Here is a 13,387-nt window from a genome sequence, read left to right on the forward strand (position 1 = left end):
AAGTAAATTGCTTGAGTGCTACCTTTAAACAATTCAAAATTTATTACCTCTTATTTGTGTCAATGTTTTATAGCTCATGAGGAAGTATGTGGTGTTTATCTTTCAATCTTGTTGGGCAACTTTCACCAATGGACTAGTGGCTTCATCCGCTTATCCAATAATTTTGCAAAAAGAGCCGGCAATGGGATTCCGAGTCCCAAATTAACAAACTAAAAATAGACACTCCTCCATGGTATGTGATTGTTGGACGGCACCCGAAGGATTCGGTTAGCCATGGCTTGTGTAAGCAAAGGTTGGGAGGAGTGTCATCATAATAAAACTAAAATAAAAAGGTACTCCTTCATGGTATGAGATTGTTGGCAGTGCACCCGAGGATTCGGTTAGCCATGGTTTGTGAAAGAAAGGTTGGAAGGAGTGCCATCCAAAAATAAAATAAAATGGGAGCCGCTTCTTTGAAGGTTTGTCCGGCAAGGGGGTTAGAGTACCCGCTACCATTCGTTGACAACAACATACACCTCTCAAAACTTTATTTTTATGCTCTCTTTATGTTTTCAAAATCAAAGCTCTAGCACAAATATAGCAATCGATGCTTTTCCTCTATGAGGACCATTCTTTTACTTTTATTGTTGAGTCAGTTCACCTATTTCTCTCCACCTCAAGAAGCAAACACTTGTGTGAACTCGTGCATTGATTCTTACATATTTGCATATTGCACTTGTTATATTGCTTTGCATTGACAATTATCCATGAGATATACATGTTATAAGTTGAAAGCAACCGCTGAAACTTCATCTTCCTTTGTGTTGCTTCAATGCCTTTACTTTGAATTATTGCTTTATGAGTTAACTCTTATGCAAGACTTATTGATGCTTGTCTTGAAGTGTTATTCATGAAAAGTCTTTGCTTTATGATTCACTTGTTTACTCATGTCATACACATTGTTTTGATCGCTGCATTCACTACATATGCTGTACAAATAGTATGATCAAGTTTATGATGGCATGTCACTCCGTAAACTATCCTTGTTATCGTTTTACCTCGCCGGGACGAGCAGTAACTAAGCTTGGGGATGCTGATACGTCTCCAACGTATCGATAATTTCTTGTGTTCCATGCCACATTATTGATGTTATCTACATGTTTTATGCACACTCTATGTCATATTCGTGCATTTTCTGGAACTAACCTATTAACAAGATGCCGAAGTGCCGCTCCTCGTTTTCTCGCTGTTTTTGGTTTCGTAAATCCTAGTAACGAAATATTCTCGAATCGGACGAAATCAACGCCAAAGTTCCTATTTTCATCGGAAGCATCCGAACACCCGGAAGGACCGAGAGGGGGCCACGAGGCCACCAAACCCTAGGCCGGCGCGGCCAGAGGGGGCCGCGCCGCCCTATGGTGTGGCCCCCTCGTCAGCCCTCCCGCGCCGCCTCTTCGCCTATATAAAGCCCCCGGATCAGAAAACCCGATACCAATTGACGAAACCCACGTAAACCTGCCGCAGCCGCCGCCATCGCGAAGCCAAGATCCGGGGGACAGGATCTCTGTTCCGGCACGCTGCCGGAGCGGGGAAGTGCCCCGGAAGGCTTCTCCATCGACACCGCTGCCATCTCCACCGCCATCTTCATCACCGCCGCCGCTCCCATGAGGAGGGAGTAGTTCTCCATCGAGGCTCGTGGCCGTACTCGGTAGCTATGTGGTTCATCTCTCTCCTATGTAGTTCAATACAATAATCTCATGAGCTGCCTTACATGATTGAGATTCATATGATGATGCTTGTAATCTAGATGTCATTATGCTAGTCAAGTGAGTTTTACTTATGTGATCTCCGGAGACTCCTCGTCCCACGTGTGTAAAGGTGACGAGTGTGTGCACCGTGTGGGTCTCTTAGGCTAGATTTCACAGAATACTTACTCATTGAATGGCATAGTGAGGTGCTTATTTATATCTCTTTATGATTGCAGCATGTTGTATCACAATTTATCCATGTGCTACTCTAGTGATTTGTTATTAAAGTAGTTTATTCCTCCCGCATGTGTGCAAAGGTGACAGTGCGTGCACCGTGTTAGTACTTGGTTTATGCTATGATCATGATCTCTTGTAGATTATGGAGTTAACTATTGCTATGATAATATTGATGTGATCTATTCCTCCTACATATGCATGAAGGTGACAATGGTGCATGCTATGCTAGTACTTGGTTTAGTAGCGTTGATCTATCTTACACTAAAGGTTACTTAAACATGAGCATTATTGTGGAGCTTGTTAACTCCGGCATTGAGGGTTCGTGTAATCCTACGCAATGTGTTCATCATCCAACAAAAGTGTAGAGTATGCATTTATCTCGTTCTGTTATGTGATCGATGTTGAGAGTGTCCACTAGTGAAAGTGTAATCCCTAGGCCTTGTTCCTAAATACCGCTGAGTTACTACCGCTTGTTTACTACCGCTGCGTTACCACCGCTGAGTTACTACCGCTTGTTACCGTTTTACTGCGTTACTACTGCTGCAATACCACCACCATCAACTACACGCCAAGCACTTTTCTCGGCACCGTTGCTACCGCTCATACTTATTTATACCACCTGTATTTCACTATCTCTTCGCCGAACTAGTGCACCTATTTGGTGTGTTGGGGACACAAGAGACTTCTTGCTTTGTGGTTGCAGTGGTTGCATGAGAGGGATATCTTTGACCTCTTCCTCCCTGAGTTCGATAAACCTTGGGTATCCACTTAAGGGAAACTTGCTGCTGTTCTACAAACCTCTGCTCTTGGAGGCCCAACACTGTCTACAGGAAAGGAGGGGGAACGTAGACATCACTGCCCCCCCCCTCCACAACCTCCAGCGGGTAAGCAGTCGCCGCACCCCCCAGTCCGCCTCCAGCGGGTACGCCGCCCCCCAATCCACCTCCGGCCAAGAAGCAGGAGCATGCGGACAGCAAGGCAACCTCCTCCTGGAGTATTAACCCGGACCCTTATGTACCTAAGACCACAAAGGTACCGGAGCCATCACTGAAGCCTCTCCTCCCAAGGCCTTGGGAACAAATTGAAGAGCAAACCAACTTGGCCGCGGCTGCTCAGTATGAGAAATGGAAGGCGGATATGAAGGCGAAAAAAGAGCCTCAGCCTAAGCCAGTATTTACTGAGAATGAAAAGAAGTGGGCTAAGTCATTTTTGATGACACCGTCCCAAGCCGAGAAGAATATGCCTGATGACTATGGACGTGAACTTTGTAGGCAAGAAGAAAGCCTTGGCGAAGAAGGAGAAGAAAGCCTTGGAGGAGAAGAAAGAAGAAAGTAAAAAAAACGGGAAACAAGTTGCCCAGCTCGGGAAACAGAATAAACAATCGATCCCCCCATTCATAGTGAAAGCCGCCGGTCCGGATGCTATGACATTGTCCTTCAGAGCCGATATGGATAAGGACTTTGAACTAATGGACCCCGCTATCATAGCAGACTGCGGCAGTAACGGGGAATGACTGTAGCGGGTGCCAAAGAAAAAGCGGCCGAGTTCGGTATGACTCTTCGTGCAGTGTTAGGCCTTGAGGATGCGCCAATGAGTGAGGTAGCATTTACATATGTGCCGAATGGGCCTCTCGTCAAGTTTGTGCAGGAAGAGGATCTACCAGCACAAATGCGAAATCTGCTACGTTGGTACAAGGGTTTCATAAAAAATAAGGCCGGCAAAGAATATATTTATGCGGAAGTTAGACATGAGCATCACTTCAAACTTAATATATAACAGTTCATATGAGTGAATTGTTCCAGCTATTCAATCTGCGCGAGCTCGACAAATCTATGATCGATTGCTACGTTCTGTAAGTGATTTATTTCTACCTCATCTCGTTCATTGCCTGCACTACATATATTGTCCTAACTATATTGTTGTGTACGCTATTATGCAGAATGAAGATTGGGAATGCCAAAAAAGGAACATCCATGATGTTGGGTTCATTGACCCACATATCGTTAATGGATATATGTTAGAAAGACACCCCCGTGACATGGAGCAGGACCTGTGGGATTTTCTTACAAAGCAGCAACTCAAAAGTCAAATTCTATTTTATTACCATTTTTGGGTGAGTGTTTCTGTCTTGAGCACATTCTGTTTTGTTTACTCCATGCATGGTATGTCTAATCGATGAGTTATGCATGACTGTGCATGTATCGTGTCCGCAGGTTCCACTGGATTATGCTAATAATTGACTTTGACACCTCCAGAGTTCTCGTCATGGACTCTCTGAATATGGATTCAAAGCTTTGGGTCAACATGAGAAATATCCTGCAAAAGTAATTATTTTCAATCATTTGCGCTCTATATCGATCGGCCTCTTTCGCGTTCATTTCCTAATATCAAGTAAATAATAACTCCCTTGTTCATTTAGTTTTCTTTGCCCTGTAGGGTTTGGAGACGGTTCTCAGATCAAATGGTCGGTGAATTCAAAAAGGAGCTAGAATTTAGAAGGTTAGTTAATGTGGATATTCAGCCATCGGGGACCAATCTATGTGGATACTATGTTTGTGAGTTCATCCGGAGATGCACCTCTGAGCGGAAGCCGTCGGATGACAATGTGCGGAGGAATAACTTGCGGAAGACTGATGCGTGTAGTTGACACGTCCGTTGGGAACCCCAAGAGGAAGGTGTGATGCGCACAGCAGCAAGTTTCCCTCAGTAAGAAACCAAAGTTTATCGAACCAGTAGGAGTCAAGAAGCACGTTGAAGGTTGTTGGTGGCGGAGTGTAGTGCGGCGCAACACCAGGGATTTCGGCGCCAACGTGGAACCTGCACAACACAATCACAGAACTTTGCCCCAACGTAATAGTGAGGTTGTCAATCTCACCGGCTTGCTGTAAACAAAGGATTAAACGTATTGTGTGGAAGATGATGATTGTTTGCGAAGAACAGTAAAGAACAATTGCAGTAGATTGTATTTCAGATGTAAAGAATAGGACCGGGGTCCACAGATCACTAGCGGTGTCTCTCCCATAAGATAAGCAGATGTTGGGTGAACAAATTACAGTTGGGCAATTGACAAATAAAGAAGGAATAAAAATGCACATACATATATCATGATGAGTACTATGAGATTTAATCGTGGCATTATGACAAAGTACATAGACCGCTATCCAAACATGCATCTATGCCTAAAAAGTCCACCTTCAGGTTATCATCCGAACCCCTTCCAGTATTAAGTTGTAAACAACAGACAATTGCATTAAGTATGGTGCGTAATGTAATCAACACAAATATCCTTAGACAAAGTAGCGATGTTTTATCCCTAGTGGCAACAGCACATCCACAACCTTAGAACTTTCTGTCACCGTCCCGCATTTAATGGAGGCATGAACCCACTATCGAGCATAAATACCCCCTCTTGGAGTCACAAGTATCAACTTGGCCGGAGCCTCTACTAGCAACGGAGAGCATGCAAGAACATAAATAACATATATGATAGATTGATAATCAACTTGACATAGTATTCAATATTCATCGGATCCCAACAAACACAACATGAAGGATTAGAAATAGATGATCTTGATCATGATAGGCAGCTCACAAGATCTAACATGATAGCACAATGAGGAGAAGACAACCATCTAGCTACTGCTATGGACCCATAGTCCAGGGGTGAACTACTCACACATCGATCCGGAGGCGATCATGGCGATGAAGAGACCTCCGGGAGATGATTCCCCTCTCCGGCAGGTGCCGGAGGCGATCTCCTGAATCCCCCGAGATGGGATTGGCGGCGGCGGCGTCTCTGGAAGGTTTTCCGTATCGTGGCTCTCGGTACTGGGGGTTTCGCGACGAAGACCTTAAGTAGGCGGAAGGGCAGAGTCGGGAGGGTCACGAGGGGCCCACACAACAGGCCGGCGCGGCCAGGACCTGGGCCGCGCCGCCCTAGTGTGGCGCCACCTCGTGGCCCCACTTCGTTTCCTCTTCGGACTTCTGGAAGCTTCGTGCAAAAATAGGACCCTGGGCGTTGATTTCGTCCAATTCCGAGAATATTTCCTTACTAGGATTTCTGAAACCAAAAACAGCAGAAAATAGCAACTGGCTCTTCGGCATCTCGTCAATAGGTTAGTGTCGGAAAATGCATAATAATGACATATAATGTGTATAAAACATGTGAGTATCATCATAAAAGTAGCATGGAACATAAGAAATTATAGATACGTTTGGGACGTATCAAGCATCCCCAAGCTTAGTTCCTACTCGCCCTCGTGTAGGTAAACGATAACAAAGATAATTTCTGAAGTGACATGCTATCATAATCTTGATCATACTATTGTAAAGCATATGAGATGAATGCAGTGATTCGAAGCAATGATGAAGACAATGAGTAAACAAATGAATCATAGAGCAAAGACTTTTCATGAATAATACTTTCAAGACAAGCATCAATAAGACTTGCATAAGAGTTACTCATAAAGCAATAAATTCAAAGTAAAGGTATTGAAGCAACACAAAGGAAGATATAAGTTTCAGCAGTTGCTTTCAACTTCAACATATATATCTCATGGATAATTGTCAACACAAAGTAATATAACAAGTGCAATAAGTAAACATGTAAGAATCAATGCACACAGTTGGTACAAGTGTTTGCTTCTGGGATAGAAAGAATAGGCAAACTGACTCAACAATAAAGTAGAAGATAGGCCCTTCGCAGAGGGAAGCATTGATTACTATATTTGTGCTAGAGCTTTTCATTTTGAAAACAAGAAACAATTTTGTCAACGGTAGTAATAAAGCATATGTGTTATGTATAAGATATCCTATAAGTTGCAAGCCTCATGCATAGTATACCAATCGTGCTCGCACCTTGTCCAAATTAGCTTGGATTAACACGGATTATCATTGCATAGCATATGTTTCAACCAAGTGTCACAAAGGGGTACCTCTATGCCGCCTGTACAAAGGTCTAAGGAGAAAGCTCGCATTGGATTTCTCGCTTTTGATTATTCTCAACTTAGACATCCATACCGGGACAACATAGACAACAGATAATGGACTCCTCTTTAATGCATAAGCATTCAACAACAATTAAAATTCTCATAAGAGATTGAGGATTAGTTGTCCACACTCGAAACTTCCACCATGAATCATGGCTTTAGTTAGCGGCCCAATGTTCTTCTCTAACAGTATGCATACTCAAACCATATGATCATGAAAATCGCTCTTACTTCAGACAAGACGAACATGCATAGCAACTCACATGATATTCAACAAAGGTAAAGTTGATGGCGTCCCCAGAAAACATGGTTACCGCTCAACAAGCAACTTATTAAGAAATAAGACACATAAGTACATATTCTTCACCACAATAGTTTTTAAGCTATTTGTCCCATGAGCTATATATTGCAAAGACAAAGAAATAGAATTTTAAAGGTAGCACTCAAGTAATGTACTTTGGAATGGCGGAGAAATACCATGTGGTAGAGGTATGGTGGACACATGTGGCATGGTTATTGGCTCAAGGATTTGGATGCATGAGAAGAATTCCTCTCAATACAAGGCTAGGCTAGCAAGGTTGTTTGAAGCAAACTCAATTATAAATGTGCAGCAAAGCTCACATATGAACATATTGTAACTATTATAAGACTTTACATTGTCTCCTTGTTGTTCAAACACCTCAACCAGAAAATATCTAGACTCTAGAGATCAATCAAGCAAACCAAATTTTAACAAGCTCTATGTAGTTATTCATTAAAGAGTACAAGGTACATGATGCAAGAGCTTAAACATGATCTATATGAGAACAACAATTGCCAAGTATCACATTATTCAAGACATTAAACCATTTACCACATGCGGCATTTTCCGTTTCCAACCATATAGCAATGAATGAAGTAGTTCAAATTTCGCAATGAACATAAAAGATAAAGCTAAGAACATATGTGTTCATACGAAACTGCGGAGCGTGTCTCTCTCCCAAACAAAGAATGCTAGGATCCGATTTTACTCAAACAAAAACAAAAACAAACAGACGCTCCAAGTAAAGCACATAAGATGTGACGGAATAAAAATATAGTTTCACTAGAGGAACCTGATAAGTTGTCGATGAAGAAGGGATGCCTTGGGCATCCCCAAGCTTAGACGCTTGAGTCTTCTTAAAATATGCAGGGATGAACCACGGGGGCATCCCCAAGCTTTGACTTTTCACTCTTCTTGATCATATTGTATCATCCTCCTCTCTTGACCCTTGAAAACTTCCTCCACACCAAACTCAAAACAAACTCATTAGAGGGTCAGTGCATAATTCATATATTCAGAGGTGACATAATCATTCTTAACACTTCCGGAGATTGCTCGAAGGCTACCGAAAGTTAATGGAACAAAGAAATCCATCAAACATAGCAAAATAGGCAATGCGAAATAAAAGGCAGAATCTGTCAAAACGGAACAGCTTCGTAAAGACGAATTTTAAAGAGGCACCAGACTTGCTCGGATGAAAATGCCCAAATTGAATGAAAGTTGCGTACATATCCGAGGATCACGCACGTAAATTGGCAGATTTTTTTAAATTTTCTACAGAGACTACCGCTCAAATTCGTGACAGCAAGAAATCTATTCCTACGCAGCAATCCAAATCTAGTATTGGCTTTACTATCAAAGACTTTACTTGGCACAACAATGCAATAAAATAAAGATAAGGAGTGGTTGCTACAGTAGTAACAACTTCCAAGACTCAAATATAAAATAAAGGTGCAGAAGTAAAATAATGGGTTGTCTCCCATAAGGGCTTTTCTTTAACGCCTTTCAGCTAGGCGCAGAAAGTGTGAATCAAGTATTGTCGAGAGATGAAGCATCAACATTACCTCGGGCTTTACGCCTACCCTTCTTATTCTTTTTCTTACTCTTTGGTTTAGGGAATACATGTCTACCTCCCGGTGTAGAGGTGAATTTTAGGGTGCCTTCTCCCAAATCTATGACTGCTCCCAATAGTTTCAGCAGGGATCTTCCGAGTGTGATTTGTACTGTTCCTACACATTCAATAACAAGATAATCAGTGGATATTGTTCTTCCAAGAATGGTTGTATGCACACCCTTGGCTATTCCCTTAGGAATTATAATAGAGTTATCAATAAGAGTTATTCCTTCTCCCCCTTCAACGAGTCCCCAAAGTGTCAAAGATTCATAAATACTCTTAGGCATAAGGCAAAATTCAGACATGATATCACAATTGGCATGAAAAGTTTCACCACCTATAACAACTTTAATAGTAGGGTCCCATATTGAAGGTTCAGAGTTCACCAAAACTTGATCAAGACGGTTACGAACATAACTATAATTTTTTTCCAAGCAAGATGCACTTGTCTCAAGAGTGTTTAATCTATTATAAATGCTAATAAGAGCTGAATCAAAGTTATTAGCTGAACTATGTGATGCAACCAATTTTTTTATGGCATTAAAAGCTTGATCCCCATCGCAATGAAGGAAATCTCCTCCCACTACAGTATCCAAGGCATATCTATAGCGAATCATTAGCCCAAAATAAAAGTTACTAAGGAGCAAACTTAGAGTCATTTGAGGTTCAGCTTTACGATAAGAATCAAAAATTCTGGACCAAGCATCTTTAAAACTCTCCTCATCCCCTTGTTTAAAAGTGAAGACTAATTCCTCAGGTGAAGAAGTAACCGGTGCAGAGCTAGACATGGTAACAAAAGTAAAGTGCAAGTAACTAATTTTTTTTGTGTGTTTTTGATATGGAGAACAAGACAGTAAATAAAGTAAAACTAGCAACTAATTTTTTTTGTTTTTGATATAAGAAGCAAACAAAGCAGTAAATAAAGTAAAGCAAGACAAAAACAAAGTAAAGAGATTGGATGTGAGAGACTCCCCTTGCAGCGTGTCTTGATCTCCCCGGCAACGGCGCCAGAAATTTGCTTGATGCGTGTAGTTGACACGTCCGTTGGGAACCCCAAGAGGAAGGTGTGATGCGCACAGCAGCAAGTTTCCCTCAGTAAGAAACCAAGATTTATCGAACCAGTAGGAGTCAAGAAGCACGTTGAAGGTTGTTGGTGGCGGAGTGTAGTGCGGGGCAACACCAGGGATTCTGGCGCCAACGTGGAACCTGCACAACACAATCACAGAACTTTGCCCCAACGTGACAGTGAGGTTGTCAATCTCACCGGCTTGCTGTAAACAAAGGATTAAACGTATTGTGTGGAAGATGATGGTTGCTTGCGAAGAACAGTAAAGAACAATTGCAGTAGATTGTATTTCAGATGTAAAGAATAGGACCGGGGTCCACAGTTCACTAGCGGTGTCTCTCCCATAAGATAAGCAGATGTTGGGTGAACAAATTACAGTTGGGCAATTGACAAATAAAGAAGGCATAACAATGCACATACATATATCATGATGAGTACTATGAGATTTAATCAGTGGCATTACGACAAAGTACATAGACCGCTATCCGTAATGCATCTATGCCTAAAAAGTCCACCTTCAGGTTATCATCCGAACCCCTTCCAGTATTAAGTTGTAAACAACAGATAATTGCATTAAGTATGGTGCGTAATGTAATCAACACAAATATCCTTAGACAAAGCATCGATGTTTTATCCCTAGTGGCAACAACACATCCACAACCTTAGAACTTTCCGTCATCGTCCCGCATTTAATGGAGGCATGAACCCACTATCGAGCATAAATACCCCCTCTTGGAGTCACAAGTATCAACTTGGCCAGAGCCTCTACTAGCAACGGAGAGCATGCAAGAACATAAATAATATATATGATAGATTGATAATCAACTTGACATAGTATTCAATATTCATCGGATCCCAACAAACACAACATGAAGGATTACAAATAGATGATCTTGATCATGATAGGCAGCTCACAAGATCTAACATGATAGCACAATGAGGAGAAGACAACCATCTAGCTACTGCTATGGACCCATAGTCCAGGGGTGAACTACTCACACATCGATCCGGAGGCGATCATGGCGATGAAGAGACCTCCGGGAGATGATTCCCCTCTCCGGCAGGGTGCCGGAGGCGATCTCCTGAATCCCCCGAGATGGGATTGGCGGCGGCGGCGTCTCTGGAAGGTTTTCCGTATCGTGGCTCTCGGTACTGGGGGTTTCGCGACGAAGACCTTAAGTAGGCGGAAGGGCAGAGTCGGGAGGGTCACGAGGGGCCCACACAACAGGGCCGCGCGGCCAGCACCTGGGCCGCGCCGCCCTAGTGTGGCGCCACCTCGTGGCCCCACTTCGTTTCCTCTTCGGACTTCTGGAAGCTTCGTGCAAAAATAGGACCCTGGGCGTTGATTTCGTCCAATTCCGAGAATATTTCCTTACTAGGATTTCTGAAACCAAAAACAACGAGAACAAAGAATCGGCTCTTCGGCATCTCGTCAATAGGTTAGTGTCGGAAAATGCATAATAATGACATATAATGTGTATAAAACATGTGAGTATCATCATAAAAGTAGCATGGAACATAAGAAATTATAGATACGTTTGGGACGTATCAAAGACGCTTAGTCCAGAAGCTCGCTTCCGACCAATTCAAGAGGAACTAGCAGGATTTTTGGTGAGGGAAGTCCTCCATCCTAAAGGGGAACACTATTACGAGGACGAAGAACTTCTGATCCCGTAACTTGTGTATGGAAACTTGTTCGAAGTTGTATATGGTCATCCGAGATTGAATATATATATATATATATATATATATATATATATATATATATATATATATATATATATATATATATATTGTATATTCTCCTTGAATTCTTCTTGTTTCTAATTTCAAACTTGTTTGAAATTGTACATTCATATGCATGTATATAGTAGCGTAGAATATGTGTACTGAAACTTCTTCAAAATTAAAATAAAACACAAAATAAAATATAAAAGAAATAAAACAATACAAATTAAAAAGAAACCAAATTTAGGGGGGGCTAAAACCCTAAACCTGCGGAAGCCTTTAGTCGCGGTTGGCCAGGCGAACCGCGACTAAAGGTCCTCCGCCCCGACAGACGGCTGACGCCCACGTGGACGGGTCTTTAGTCACGGTTCGTAAGCAACCGCGACTAAAGGGAGGGACCTTTAGTCCCGCATAATTGGTCCCGGATGCGCAACCGGAATTAATGGCTGCTGCGAACCGGGATTAAAGCCCTTTTTTCTACAGTGAAAGAGAAATGACGTTAGTTAGGTGGAACTTGTGAACTTAAATAACCAAAATACAGTTCACTTCTATTTGGTGTCCTTTCGCTTGCCCATAGGACAAGGTCGTTTCAAAGGATTGTGCACCCCATGTGGTGGAAGGGATAAGTTTTATCTAATGCATTGACCGGCACATAACCAATTCACGCAGGTTTAAATTTTAGACTAGGTATAGGTGTTTGTATTTATTTGAATTATTCCACGATTTAATGGCGCTATTTTCTTTCAGTGGCAGATGGCGTGCTTATCAACAGCGAGACGCCTATGGTGACTTCGTCAACCTCAAGATTTGCCAAACTAGTTTCTCGAAGGTAATCATAGGGATATGGTGTGTGCGTGCATTTATAGGAATGCGTGTTTGTAAGCGTCTGCATTGTACCGTGTTTCTCAAAAAAAAACTAGGTATAGATTATACGTTTACTCACTTTATTCGATGTTTATAAAACTTTATATCCACGTGTGCATACCTGGGTAAAATTTTACCCGCCTGGTATGCGGACAATGGATACCCATTGTCATCACAAATTACGGCAAACACTTGTTTTACGCAAACCGATGCATGAGCACCGAGATCTACACAAAGCGAAACTAACAATGTCAACTTTGGTGGTTCTTCAGCTGTCCCTTCGCCACCGCATCGCATCTAACAGCTGGCTGATAGCAAATTATTTGGTAGACTTTGTGGAGTCCCAGTATGCATACGGTCTTAGTAATATTTTCTCGGCTGTAGCTAGGTGTTACCCAATAGATGAACCACCCTAGCTGTCTACACCCATATGACGAGACCATGTTAGTAGTACTCCTACTTATATTTATCAATCAAGGAATCAAGCCACATTAGCTGCCCACATTATCTACTTGGAGTAAGATATTAGTGGTCGGTGCAAATCCGTTGAATCAAACTCGTCTCATTGACTTGGCCAGTTCTATGCATTAATTCAGAAATATGCTCTCTTGCCTCCCATCTTCCCTCTATAATCTCATCCCCAGAAGGCCATTCGGATCACACCTCCAGCCATTGCCAGCACCACAAACCAAAAAGCCAAAGAGAGACCAGTCGAGAGAGCACCATGGGGGACCTCGTTCTTGGGGTGGCCAAGACCGTGGTGGAAGGGACACTGATCAAGGTCAGGTCCGCCATCGACGAGGAGACAAAGCTGAAGGAGAGCATCCAGCGTGACCTTGTTTTCATCACTGGTGAGTTCGA

Source organism: Lolium rigidum, chromosome 5 (assembly GCF_022539505.1).
Source record: "Lolium rigidum isolate FL_2022 chromosome 5, APGP_CSIRO_Lrig_0.1, whole genome shotgun sequence".
Classification (NCBI taxonomy): Eukaryota; Viridiplantae; Streptophyta; class Magnoliopsida; order Poales; family Poaceae; genus Lolium; species Lolium rigidum.